This window comes from Gossypium hirsutum, chromosome D10 (genome assembly GCF_007990345.1).
Source record: "Gossypium hirsutum isolate 1008001.06 chromosome D10, Gossypium_hirsutum_v2.1, whole genome shotgun sequence".
In the NCBI taxonomy this organism is placed as follows: domain Eukaryota; kingdom Viridiplantae; phylum Streptophyta; class Magnoliopsida; order Malvales; family Malvaceae; genus Gossypium; species Gossypium hirsutum.
Genome location: NC_053446.1, coordinates 64,768,867 through 64,782,602, shown reverse-complemented (window position 1 = coordinate 64,782,602; position 13,736 = coordinate 64,768,867).

The window sequence follows — 13,736 nt, the reverse complement described above, 5'->3', positions numbered from 1 at the left end:
CCAATTGCAACGTATAAGCAAGATAGTCAACCGTAAAATCAGAGGATCAACAACCAAATGGCAACAATCAGTCATGCCCACAACTGAAAAATTAAAACTTGATCAGAATCCACGTAACATTAGGCCCTGTTCTTCCATCAGGCAAATACCAACAACCCATTGATTCAATTTCAGCCGTCTTTTCAGAATCAGCCGTATCATTAATAGATAGCTGCCTACTTTTATCCCACATTAAGGAATAATATATATATTATATTTGTAGAAGCCCAAATTTGCCCGGGGCCCATTAACCCAAAATACCCCAGCCTAACAAGCTAAATTCAACCCAAAACACAAGGCCCAATGCCCAAAATCTAAATTGGCCCAATTGGGCCCAAAAATTAAACAAGCATCAGGGAACCCTAGGGTTCCCTGCCTTGCTCAGCGCCGTACGCCTCCTGCAGCCTAGCCTTCTGCCACCGCCGTTCACCTTGTCCCATCGCCACCTGCTTCACCTGCAAATAATAAAGAGAACAACAGCAACAAGCAATGGGGGTACTATTTTTGGTTCAAAAACCGATTGAAAAACCTTTGTAAAGGGGGTTCCGATTTTTGTAAAGAAAAAAGGCATTAATAGAGAAAAAAGAAACAAATACAGATTCAAGGTTTCTTTTCTTTTCTTTTCAGTTTTGAAGTTCTTTTTCTGTTCTCTTTTCTTTTTGTTTACATACATATATATATAAAGATAGTAAATAAAAAGGAAGAGGAGGACTTACCCGTTTCGTCTTTCGGTTGCGCTGCCGTCGGGGTCTGCCCGTCGTTGAAATCGGCCCCGAAAGTTTGAGTTAGGGGGTCCTGCCTCTTGATCTTCAGGCTATGCGAGTAAAGCCTTCGATCGGGTCTCAAAACCGGGACTAGAACGCCCCTTTTGCGCAACGCCGGCCACCGTCCACAGTGGCGCAATGGCGGCGCTAAGGAGACCTAAAGGCCGGATGTTTGAGAGGGGAGGAGGAAAGTTTTTTTTTTTTTTGGATTTTTCTTAAAACAAACAGCTGCTGAAATTTTTTTTTGTAGAAAATTGGGCTTAAATACCATAATAGAAACGGCGCCGTTTTGTGACTGCATATGGGCGTCGAAACGACGTCGTTCTGCCTCTGGACCCGCGTGCGACCCGACCCGGTAGGAGGGGATCCGCGCGTTTTCATGAAGTGGGCTATTTATGCCCTTGGCCCTTCCTCGTTGTTGATTGTTTTAATTTAGTCCTTTTGCTTGTTTATTTATTTTCTTTAATTTGGCCCCACGAAATTTCTTCATGATTCAATTTAATCAGCGCACGAATGTTGTGCCTCAGGACTTGGGCATATTGTCCGATCAGTCCTTTGCACTTTGTGCGTGATTCATTCCAGCCCTTGAACCTTTTATTTGCAATTTTAGACCCCAAATCTTGTTTCAATGTTTAATTTAGTCCTTTTGTTATTGTTTATTTCCCTTTTTTATAAAATAATATTATTACTGTTATTATTAAGTTGTTCATTTATTTTTTATTTGGAATCTTTGTTATATATACATATATGCGTTTTCATGTTATATATATATAATATCCATTTTTTTATGATCTATCTATCTGTCTATATATATATATACACATACTAATACCCTTATATTTTATATTTCGTAATTTTATACATATCTATATACATGTCTATATATGTATTCTATTTTCATAAATATATGTATCTTATATATGTTATTTATATTCTATGACTCATATATATATATGTATCTATATATATACTTTTTATATTTTATGATAGTTACATACGTATATATGTATATGTTTACTTATATATATATTTTATAATGATTTTAAAATATGTACATACATATATTTTTTATATTTCCATAATTTTATGTATATACACATATGTATGTTTTATTTTTTTATAGTTTTATACATTTTCTTTGTTCATTTCTTCATTTACATTTTCATTATTTAGAATGAATGTTTAAATTTTATTGCTTATATGCTTGTGATTGTATATTATATTAGTTCGTCTCTGTATTTATTTTACTTCGTAGCCTTTGCTTGTATTATTTTAATTACATCATCATTATTGTTATTCCATTACACCTATTTTTATCTAGATTTCAAAAAAGAAGAAATTTTAAAAATATGAGTAATACTCGGTATTTGGAACTTCGAGAGAATCGAGCCCTAACATATTGGGTTCTGATTTTCTTCGTTGAATTTAAATAATCGAGATTACTCTTTTAAAAGTGATAAAAAGCTCGTTATCGAGAATTCAATACGTTGTGTCCTAACGCATTGATGTGACACGTTGTTTTCTCGAGACGAGGTTTTTTTTTCCGAAATAAATGCAGTATTCAATGTTTAATATTTTGAGAAATTGTGCCTTAACGTATTGGGTTGCGATTTCTTCATTTGATTTAAACAATTGAATATTCTTTTAAACTTTATTACACGAATTTTTTTAAACTCAAGTTTTAAATGATATCGGGAATTAAAAAAAAAATCGCGTCCTAACTTACTGGTCGTGATATCTTTTTTTTAAATCCGAGATAGCTAAAATGTCTTTTAAACAAGCATTTTTACGCATCGAGAATTCGATACATTGTATCCTAATTCACTGGATATGACGTATATTTCTCAATTAACGTGAAATGTGCTTCTTTTCTCAAAAAAATTCTCTTAACGTTTTAATCAAGGATCGTATTTTTTAAAATTCTTTTAAGTTATCAATTTTCGACATCAAGACATTAACTAATCAACTAGGTACCAATTTTGGGCGTTACGAGGGTGTTAATCCTTCCTCATATGTAACCGACTCCCGAACTCGTTTTCTGAATTTCATGGACCAAAATCGTTGTTTTAATAAAATTAAACTTTTTATTAGAAACAACCAGTTTTTGAGGTGATCCAATCACACCTCATTAAAAAGGATTGGTGGCGACTCCCGTTTTTTCGTTTTCGTCAAAACCCAAGTCGATCCTATTTTTTTTTCATCCAAAAAATGGTGTCAACAGCTTGGCGACTCCGCTAGGGAAAAATACGAGAGTCAAGCCATGTGTTGATTACTTTTTGTCTTTTGTCAAAGATTGAAAACTTCACACGATCCTTGTGTTGCATTTCATTCGTTTTTATTTCAGTCTTTATAATTTTGTTTATAATTACTGCGTTTAGATGTATATTTTAGCACATTGCATTGCATGACCGTTGGTCACACCCTTTTAAGTGGGAATGAAAAACTACGCCTTCGTGAGGTTTTCACCTCCGCATGGGATAGTGAATCGCTTCCGGGATACATCTGTACCTATGTATTTGTGAGATTTTCATCTCCGCATGGCCATAGGGAAATGTATCCCCCTGAACTGAACTCAGTCCGTATGGGCCTATAATGGGTGAGGATCGAGGAATCTGCTGGTTCAGGTACCCTTACTTTAGAACCGAACCGCATATAATGAGCCTTAAGAGCCTACCCTAGGTAGAACCACACCGAATGCCTAGAGGTCACCCGAAAGCTTGGTTCAAATCTACGGTCATTTTGTTGTATGTTTGTCCGTTTTTGTTACGATTATCCTTACTTCAGTTTGTATTTGCTCTATTGGTTTGAATTTTGATATATTTCTGCATGTTGCATTACATTATCGCTCGATTGTTACCTTTTAGGTGGGAGTGAGAAACTAGTCCTTCGTGAGGTTTTCACCTTCGTGCAGGATAGTGGATCGCTTCCGGAATACATCTGTACCTATGCTTTCGTGAGATTTTCATCTCCGTCCAGCCATCGGGAAATGTATTCCCTTGAACCGAACTCTGTCTGTATGAGCCTATAATGGGTGAAGATCGAGGAATCTGTTGGTTCGGGTACCTTGACTTTAGAACCAACCCTCATATAGTAGACTTAGGAACTTAACCTAGGTAGAGCCACTCCAAACCCCTAGTATCTACCTGATTAGGTACTTTTTGTTTTCTGTGCTTGCTTATGTTTTGTACTAACCCCTATTGTTGTGTTTTGATTATGATTGCATTGCATTGCATTTGCATCTTAGGAAAGAGATATGGATTCAAGTTCGATTACTAAATTAGAAAGCTTGTCATGGAATACGAATTCCTTGATAAGGTGGAAAATAATACAACTTCCCAAATATATTCTGAGGAACGCAAGAAGGGCGATGGAAGAGTTCGTGACCCTGCTTCGTGGCCTGAGGATTCAAAGCGATTGTCTAAGAGCCTTCGACGTTCCAAGAAGCAGACGAGCCTTATGAAGATGGGCAGATGATGGATCACGACCAAGATCAAAAGGAGCTAGCAATGGCATCTATTGGCGAGATTACCTCAAACAAGCGGATGAAGAAAAAGACCGATGTTGTTTCTTAGAATATGAGGGTGAGGCCGTACATGTATCTGTTTTATGTAAGGGAATTTGCTTTCTAGAAAAGTTTTCTAAATGTAATTGAATCAGAATCAACGTCTCTTTAGGCATTCATTTCATGCATTTGCATCACATTGCATTACATGCATTAAAATCCATTGAAAGAGTCTAAATGAGTAAATTTATTTCAGCTAACTTGGAAAACCAAACAACCAAACACCCTTACGATATCCAAGCAAAGGCTAGAGAAATGGAACGAAGGTTGGAAAAATTAGAGCGAATGTAGATCCAGATGCAGGAGCAAATGACTGAATTTCAAAAAGAGATGAGAGATCAGATGCTAGAATTACGGAGAACTATGATAAACCAGTTCAACCGATTGCTAGCTGGAAAGTCAAAAGAAGTGCAAGACCCAGTGGTTTACTTTAGGGTTAATAATGATGATCTTGTCTATTCCTTAGATTGTACTCCGACAAGTGTCCAGGTCCAGCCAGATAGGCGCCCACAAGGGGCACTCTTTACTATCGGATCCCAATATTATCAGACTAGTACATCGACACCAGTGAATTGCCTGACAGGCTTAGGATCCAATTTGAGGAACGATTTAGCTAATCCTATTGCTAATCTAGCCGAAATAAAGCAGATGGGGGTAGAGTACCCAGATACTATAAAGGCACCAAGGAAGAAGGGGAATAAAAAGGAAAACGCAGGCGAATATAACAAGGGCCACTCAAAACCAATCACTGTGGGCAAACCAAAGACGAAGACCACTAGCCATCAGAGCCCTTTAAAGCAAGAATCTGGAGTGAAACCAGGTACTGAAAAGTCTCAATTTGCACCAATCCCAATGTCGTACCAGGAGTTGTATCATAGTTTATTTGACGCACATGTTGTCTCCCATTTCTACTTGAAGCCTTTACAACCTCCGTATCCCAAATGGTACGACACAAATGCGCGATGTGACTATCATGCGAGAATTACAGGGCATTCTATAGAAAAATGCACTGCCTTTAAAAAGCTGGTCGAAAGGTTTATCAATATGGGCATTGTTAAATTTGAGGATTCACTCAGTACAGAAAACCCGCTGCTCAATCATATGGATAATGAAGGGAATGCGATGAATGAAGAAATGTTGAGAAATGTTCACATCCGTGCCGAATATGAAGAAACAATTGGAGAAGATATCTTATTAGATGTTCGCCCTTCTAAACTTGAGAGTGTTCTGAATAATTAGACTGCAGAAGAGACCCCTGTAGTATTTAGAGTTTACTCAGAGTAATATTCAGAACACACATGTTGCTTTTAGCCTAGAGACAATAAGAACTCTTTTGTGAAATAGGCTCAGTCTGAATGTCATTATTTTAATGGAATGCATCTTTGCGATCTTTTTTGAATCAATATTCTTCATTTCTTATCAATGATTATTTGTATTCTTTTATTCTTTCTTCCAAATCACTATTGCATTCATAAACATATTGTACAACTTCATATATTCTTTGTATATCCTTTTGTACTTACAATGAGTCCCCAGATATCAATGACATGAGTGATACTGCTACAGACTCAGATTTTCCTCTTGAGAGAGGTATGTGTTTAGACGGATCTCACGACTTTGGAAATGACATAGATCGTAGCTTAGCTCCGAACTTGTTGAGGATGGTAGAATAAGAGGATAGACAGATCCTACCTCATAAGGAATTGTGGACTTGGTGAAGACTAGAATTAACTTGACCGCAAAGACGAAGCAACACCTTATTGAGTGACCTCTAAGGTTCATAGATGTCTTCGTATGATCATACCAGGATATGCCCCGGGTTAAACACCGATAATGAAATCTGCACAACAGCACGATGTCAGAAATTTGCAGTATGAACGATGTAATTCTTTGCCGGGGCAATGCCTTTCACGTGGAGTCAGCATAGCTTTGCCCATTTGAAGTCAAATTTCTATCTCTTCAAGTTGTTGTTGGGTCCATCCTGATTAAAGAGGAAGATCCAAAGTTTTCTGTCGAAGTTGCCCACCAAAAGGCTCAGATCAAAAAGGGAAGAAAAAGAAAAATCAAAATCAAAGTCAAAGTCAAAATGAAAATGAAAATGAAAATGAGAAAAAGAAAGAAGAATGAAAAAGAGAAATCTGGATGAAAAAATCAGAATAAAAAAGAAAAAAGGAGAGGCCAAAGCGAAAACCTGCAAAGGGCGCTTTGTGACCAAATGTGGTTTTGAGTTGAAAACCCGAAAAAGGCGACTCAAATTTCGAGCACAATGGGGCATGGACATCACCATTATCGAAGACTTCTAATGGGCATTGCTTCATTTTGAGAGGCTACTTCATGATCAAAAGTCATCGTATACCGATACAAAATTTCAGAGAAAAGGGTATTGGAGAATGCATTGAGCTTAAACAATATCACGATAGCTGAGTTCTCAAATCAACTCAGAAGTGGACTCCACGATTCGCCACTGAATTGCCTAGAGTTTAACATCAAAAATTGAAGGAAAATGACAGAGACTGGCATGAGAAATTACTATTTGTCTTCCTTGCTTGTCGAGCATCTATACCGAGGCAATACCTTTCTCTTTGGTTTGCGGGGTTTAGGTAGTTTTACCTATTGAAATCCTTTCTTTCCGAGTATTAGTTGAGCTAGAATTGGATGAAGCAGAATGGATTCAATCGCGATGCGATCAGTTGAACCTAGGAAAAAGGTTAAAAGCTATTCTTCAGGGTTGGATGTACCGGAAACAAATGATACGAGCCCATAACGAACAGTGTCATCTCAGAGAATTCCACGAGATGGTTGGATGTCAAAAGATCATTCCTCTCCAAAAGGATTCCAGAGGGAAATGAATGCCAAACTGGGAATGTCCCTACGTTGTAAAGAAGACATTCCTCAGAAGAGCGCTGATCCTGAGTGAGATTGCTAGTCCTATAAACTCGGATCTAGTCAAGAAATACTTCGTTTAAAGAAGGAGAGATGACTAATGTGAAAGCCCGCAAAGGGCACTCTAAGTAAAAAAAATGAAAAATGAAAAATGAGAATGAAAAATGAAAAATGAAAAATGAAAAATGAAAAATGAGAATGAAAAATGAAAAATGAAAAATGAAAAATGAAAATGAAAAATGGAGAGGCTAAGGGGAAAACCCGAAAAAGGGCGCCTTAGGCCAAAGGGGATTTGAGTTGAAAACCCGAAAAGGGCGGCTCAAATATTTGTTCAGAATGGGGCATGAGGCGATCAGAGCGATTCGAATTTTGATCATATTGGGGCATGTGGTGATCTTGCTGTGCCTGAATCAACAAGAAAGGATAGGCGACATCTTGGGCATCGACAGAGCATTGTAGATCTCCTAAGCACATGTCCAACTCAAAATGGTCTTCAGAAAGTTCGTACAGAGAAGTTCAAGCTGCGATGTCTGGGCACCCAATTATCATATTATCTATATTAAATTTGTTGTTCTTGGAATACCTTTTTCTTTTTCAAGATATACATTCCCGATCAATTTCTTCATTATCCTTCTTTATTATTTTTGGTAATTTATTCTTTTCGAGCTATGCTCAGAACCAATTTTATTCTTATTCATTGTTAAGACCCTTTTTGCAAAGCATGTTGTATTAGAATAATGATTAATGGACTAATAAAACTTTCACAAAGGAAGTTTTGCATATTACTCTGAAAAGTTTCTAAATAATATTGGAGCCTAAAGCATGACTATTGTTTATAACACACCAAATTTAAAGTTGGAAATTTGGGAAGGAATAGTCTAAATTTAGACTTTCTCTTTAGATTTTTTGTTGTCAAATGCGTTGATTGACAAGACGCCATGTTGGTGACAAAGCTTGAATAAACAAGAAAGCAATGATCATCAGGCAATAGGAAGAGGTTACCTCGGGGAAGAGAGCCCTCATTTGCACATGAGTCTTTGATACGACACCCTCGGAATGGTGTAAGGGACCAGAAGGATTTAGATCTTGTATCCTTGAATTGCGATAGGAGAAGATTGAGAAAAGCCATATCTTTCTACCCTTGGGTTATAGTGGGAGATTGATGGTACAAATTTTATGTCCCTGTGGATTGAACTTTGACGTTCACAGTGGGGGGCAATCAAATTAAGTGTTTCTTTGGATATGTTAGCTGAGCAAGAAGGCATTGTAGCACGTCAGTGATATAACCTTAATAAGCTTTTGCGTGATGATAACCTAAGCATTAAAGAATCATTTTCATGACATTTTGCATTCATTCAAATGTCATTCATACACATCTAGTTAGGAGCATTTGTTTCGTTCTGATCATGTCATCCTAATCACTAGGCACAATTAGGTTTATAAAATAGAACATAAAGGTCATGTTCACCAGAGAACAGATCAATGAAGATAGCAGATCATGCCTTCCTGTACTGGCAGTGAAGTAAATCGAAGACACCAACCTTGTTTTCCTGTACTGACAGCGGAGCAGAATGAAGATAGCAAATCTTGCATTCCTGTACTGACAGCGAAACAGATCGAAGAAACCATAGTTTGCAATTAAAAAGATTGAAGCTACAATAGCGGATCTTACTTTCCTAGCATTGCAGTGGAACAGATTGAAGCTACAACAGCGGATCTTACTTCCCTGACATTGCAATTAAGAAGATTGAAGCTACAATATCAGATCTTACTTTCCTAGCGTTGCAGTGGAACAGATTGAAGCTACAACAGCGGATCTTACTTTCTTGACATTGCAATTAAGAAGATTGAAGCTACAACAGCGGATCTTACTTTCCTAGCGTTGCAGTGGAACAAATTGAAGCTACAACAGCGGATCTTACTCCCCTGACATTGCAATTAAAAAGATTGAAGCTATAACAGCGGATCTTACTTTCCTAGTGTTGCAGTGGAACAGATTGAAGCTACAATAGTGGATCTTACTTCCCTGACATTGCTTTTAAAAAGATTGAAGCTACAACAGCGGATCTTACTTTCCTAGCGATGCAGCAGAATAGATTGAAGCTACAACAGCAGATTTTACTTCCCTGACATTGCATTTAAAAAGATTGAAGCTACAACAGCGGATCTTACTTTCCTAGCATTGCAGTGGAACAGATTGAAGCTACAACAGCGGATTTTGCTTCCCCGGCAATTAAAAAGATTGAAGCTACAACAGTGGATCTTACTTTCCTAGCGTTGTAGTGGAACGGATTGAAGCTACAACAGCGGATCTTGCTTCCCCGGTAGTTAAAAAGATTGAAGCCACAACGGCGAATCTTACTTTCCAGGCGATGCAGCGGAACAGATTGAAGTTACAACGGTGAATCTTGCTTCCCCGACATTACAATTAAAATATTGAAGCCACAAAGGCAAATCTTACTTCCTAGGTGATGCAGCGGAACAGATTGAAGCTACGACAGCGAATCTCGCTTCCTGACATTGCAATTAAGAAGATTGAAGCTACAACAGCGGATCTTACTTTCCTAGCGTTGCAGTGGAACAGATTGAAGCTACAACAGCAGATCTTACTTCCCTGACATTGCATTTAAAAAGATTGAAGCTACAACAGCGGATCTTACTTTCCTAGCGTTGCAGTGGAACAGATTGAAGCTACAACAGCGGATCTTGCTTCCCCGGCAATTAAAAAGATTGAAGCTACAACAGCGGATCTTACTTTCCTAGCGTTGCAGTGGAACAGATTGAAGCTACAACAGCGGATCTTGCTTCCCCGGCAGTTAAAAAGATTGAAGCCACAACGGCGAATCTTACTTTCCAGGGGATGCAGCAGAATAGATTGAAGCTGCAACGGCGAATCTTGCTTCCCCGACATTACAATTAAAAGATTGAAGCCACAAAGGCAAATCTTACTTCCCAGGTGATGCAGCGGAACAGATTGAAGCTACGACAGCGAATCTCGCTTCCCCGACATTGCAATTAAAAGATTGAGGCCACAACGGCGAATCTTACTTTTCCTGACGGTGTAGTGGAATACATTGAAGCTACAACGGCGAATCTTGCTTCCCCAACATTGCAATTAAAAGATCAAGGCCACAATGACGAATCTTACTTTCCCTGACGGTGTAGTGGAATACATTGAAGCTACGACGGCGAGTCTTACTTCCCCGACATTGCAGTTAAACAGATTGAAGAAGCCAATCCTATCTCCTTGAAGTTGCAGTGGAGCGGATTAAAACCACAGATCTTATCTCTCTGAAGTTGCAGTAGGGCAGATCACATCCAATCTTATCTCCCTGAGGTTGCAGTGGAGCAGATTGAAGAAATCAATCTTATCCTCCTTAAGCAGTAGTGGAGCGGATCAAAACCACAGATCTTATCTCTCTGAAGTTGCAGTAGAGCAGACCACATCCAGTCTTATCTCCATGAAGTTGCAGTGGAGCGGATCAAAACCACCGATCTTCTCTCTCTGAAGTTGTTGCGAAGAAGATTGAAGCTACAAGTCAGATCTTTCTGAGGTGCAGTGGAGTGGATCGAAACGACAAGACACAGTAGACTGGAATGAGGCTACGTGAAGAAGAGAAGCGTCAAGAGAAGTCAAGACTCAGCAAGACCGGGCAAATTTGGTCTTTCTTAGTCTTTGCTCTGTTCTCGTTACACGACAACGAGCAAAGAGGGGCAGCTGTAGAAGCCCAAATTTGCCCGGGGCCCATTAACCCAAAATACCCCAGCCTAACAAGCTAAATTCAACCCAAAACACAAGGCCCAATGCCCAAAATCTAAATTGGCCCAATTGGGCACAAAAATTAAACAAGCATCAAGGAACCCTAGGGTTCCCTGCCTTGCTCAGCGCCGTACGCCTTTTGCAGCCTAGCCTTCTGCCACCGCCGTTCACCTTATCCCATCGCCACCTGCTTCACCTGCAAATAATAAAGAGAACAACAACAACAAGCAACGGGGGGTATTATTTTTGGTTCAAAAACCGATTGAAAAACCTTTGTAAAGGGGGTTCCGATTTTTGTAAAGAAAAAAGGCATTAATAGAGAAAAAGGAAACAAAAACAGATTCAAGGTTTCTTTTCTTTTCTTTTCAGTTTTGAAGTTATTTTTTTGTTCTCTTTTCTTTTTGTTTACATACATATATATATAAAGATAGTAAATAAAAAGGAAGAGGAGGACTTACCCGTTTCGTCTTTCGGTTGCGTTGCCGTCGGGGTCTGCCCGTCGTTGAAATCGGCCCCGAAAGTTTGAGTTAGGGGGTCCTGCCTCTTGATCTTCAGGCTATGCGAGTAAAGCCTTCGATCGGGTCTCAAAACCGGGACTAGAATGCCCCTTTTGCGCAACGCCGGCCACCGTCCACGGTGGCGCAATGGCGGCGCTAAGGAGACCTAAAGGCCGGATGTTTGAGAGGGGAGGAGGAAAGGTTTTTTTTTGGATTTTTCTTAAAACAAACAGTTGCTGGAATTTTTTTTTGTAGAAAATTGGGCTTAAATACCATAATAGAAACGGCGCCGTTTTGTGACTGCATATGGGCGTCGAAATGACATCGTTCTGCCTCTGGACCCGCGTGCGACCCGACCCGGTAGGAGGGGATCCGCGCGTTTTCATGAAGTGGGCTATTTATGCCCTTGGCCCTTCCTCGTTGTTGATTGTTTTAATTTAGTCCTTTTGCTTGTTTATTTATTTTCTTTAATTTGGCCCCACGAAATTTCTTTATGATTCAATTTAATCAGCGCACGAATGTTGTGCCTTCAGGACTTGGGCATATTGTCCGATCAGTCCTTTGCACTTTGTGCGTGATTCATTCCAGCCCTTGAACCTTTTATTTGCAATTTTAAACCCCAAATCTTGTTTCAATGTTTAATTTAGTCCTTTTGTTATTGTTTATTTCCCTTTTTTATAAAATAATATTATTACTGTTATTATTAAGTTGTTCATTTATTTTTTATTTGGAATCTTTGTTATATATACATATATGCGTTTTCATGTTATATATATATATAATATCCATATTTTTTTTATGATCTATCTATCTGTCTATATATATATATATACACATACTAATACCCTTATATTTTATATTTCGTAATTTTATACATATCTATATACATGTCTATATATGTATTCTATTTTTCATAAATATATATATACTTACATTCTTCATATTTTAAATATGTATCTTATATATGTTATTTATATTCTATGACTCATATATATATATGTATCTATATATATACTTTTTATATTTTATGATAGTTACATACGTATATATGTATATGTTTACTTATATATATATTTTATAATGATTTTAAAATATGTACATACATATATTTTTTATATTTCCATAATTTTATGTATATACACATATGTATGTTTTATTTTTTTATAGTTTTATACATTTTCTTTGTTCATTTCTTCATTTACATTTTCATTATTTAGAATGAATGTTTTAATTTTATTGCTTATATGCTTGTGATTGTATATTATATTAGTTCGTCTCTGTATTTATTTTACTTCGTAGCCTTTGCTTGTATTATTTTAATTACATCATCATTATTGTTATTCCATTACACCTATTTTTATCTAGATTTCAAAAAAGAAGAAATTTTAAAAATATGAGTAATACTCGGTATTTGGAACTTCGAGAGAATCGAGCCCTAACATATTGGGTTCTGATTTTCTTCGTTGAATTTAAATAATCGAGATTACTCTTTTAAAAATGATAAAAAGCTCGTTATCGAGAATTCAATACGTTGTGTCCTAACGCATTGGATGTGACACGTTGTTTTCTCGAGACGAGGTTTTTTTTTTCCGAAATAAATGCAGTATTCAATGTTTAATATTTTGAGAAATTGTGCCTTAACGTATTGGGTTGCGATTTCTTCATTTGATTTAAACAATTGAATATTCTTTTAAACTTTATTACACGAATTTTTTTAAACTCAAGTTTTAAATGATATCGGGAATTAAAAAAAATCGCGTCCTAACTTACTGGTCGTGATCTCCTTTTTTAAATCCGAGATAGCTAAAATGTCTTTTAAACAAGCATTTTTACGCATCGAGAATTCGAGACATTGTATCCTAACTCACTGGATATGACGTATATTTCTCAATTAACGTGAAATGTGCTTCTTTTCTCAAAAAAATTTTCTCTTAACGTTTTAATCAAGGATCGTATTTTTTAAAATTCTTTTAAGTTATCAATTTTCGACATCAAGACATTAACTAATCAACTAGGTACCAATTTTGGGCGTTACGAGGGTGCTAATCCTTCCTCGTACGTAACCGACTCCCGAACCCGTTTTCTGAATTTCGTGGACCAAAATCGTTGTTTTAATAAAATTAAACCGTTTATTAGAAACAACTAGTTTTTGAGGTGATCCAATCACACCTCATTAAAAAGGATTGGTGGCGACTCCCGTTTTTTCGTTTTTGTCAAAACCCAAGTCGACC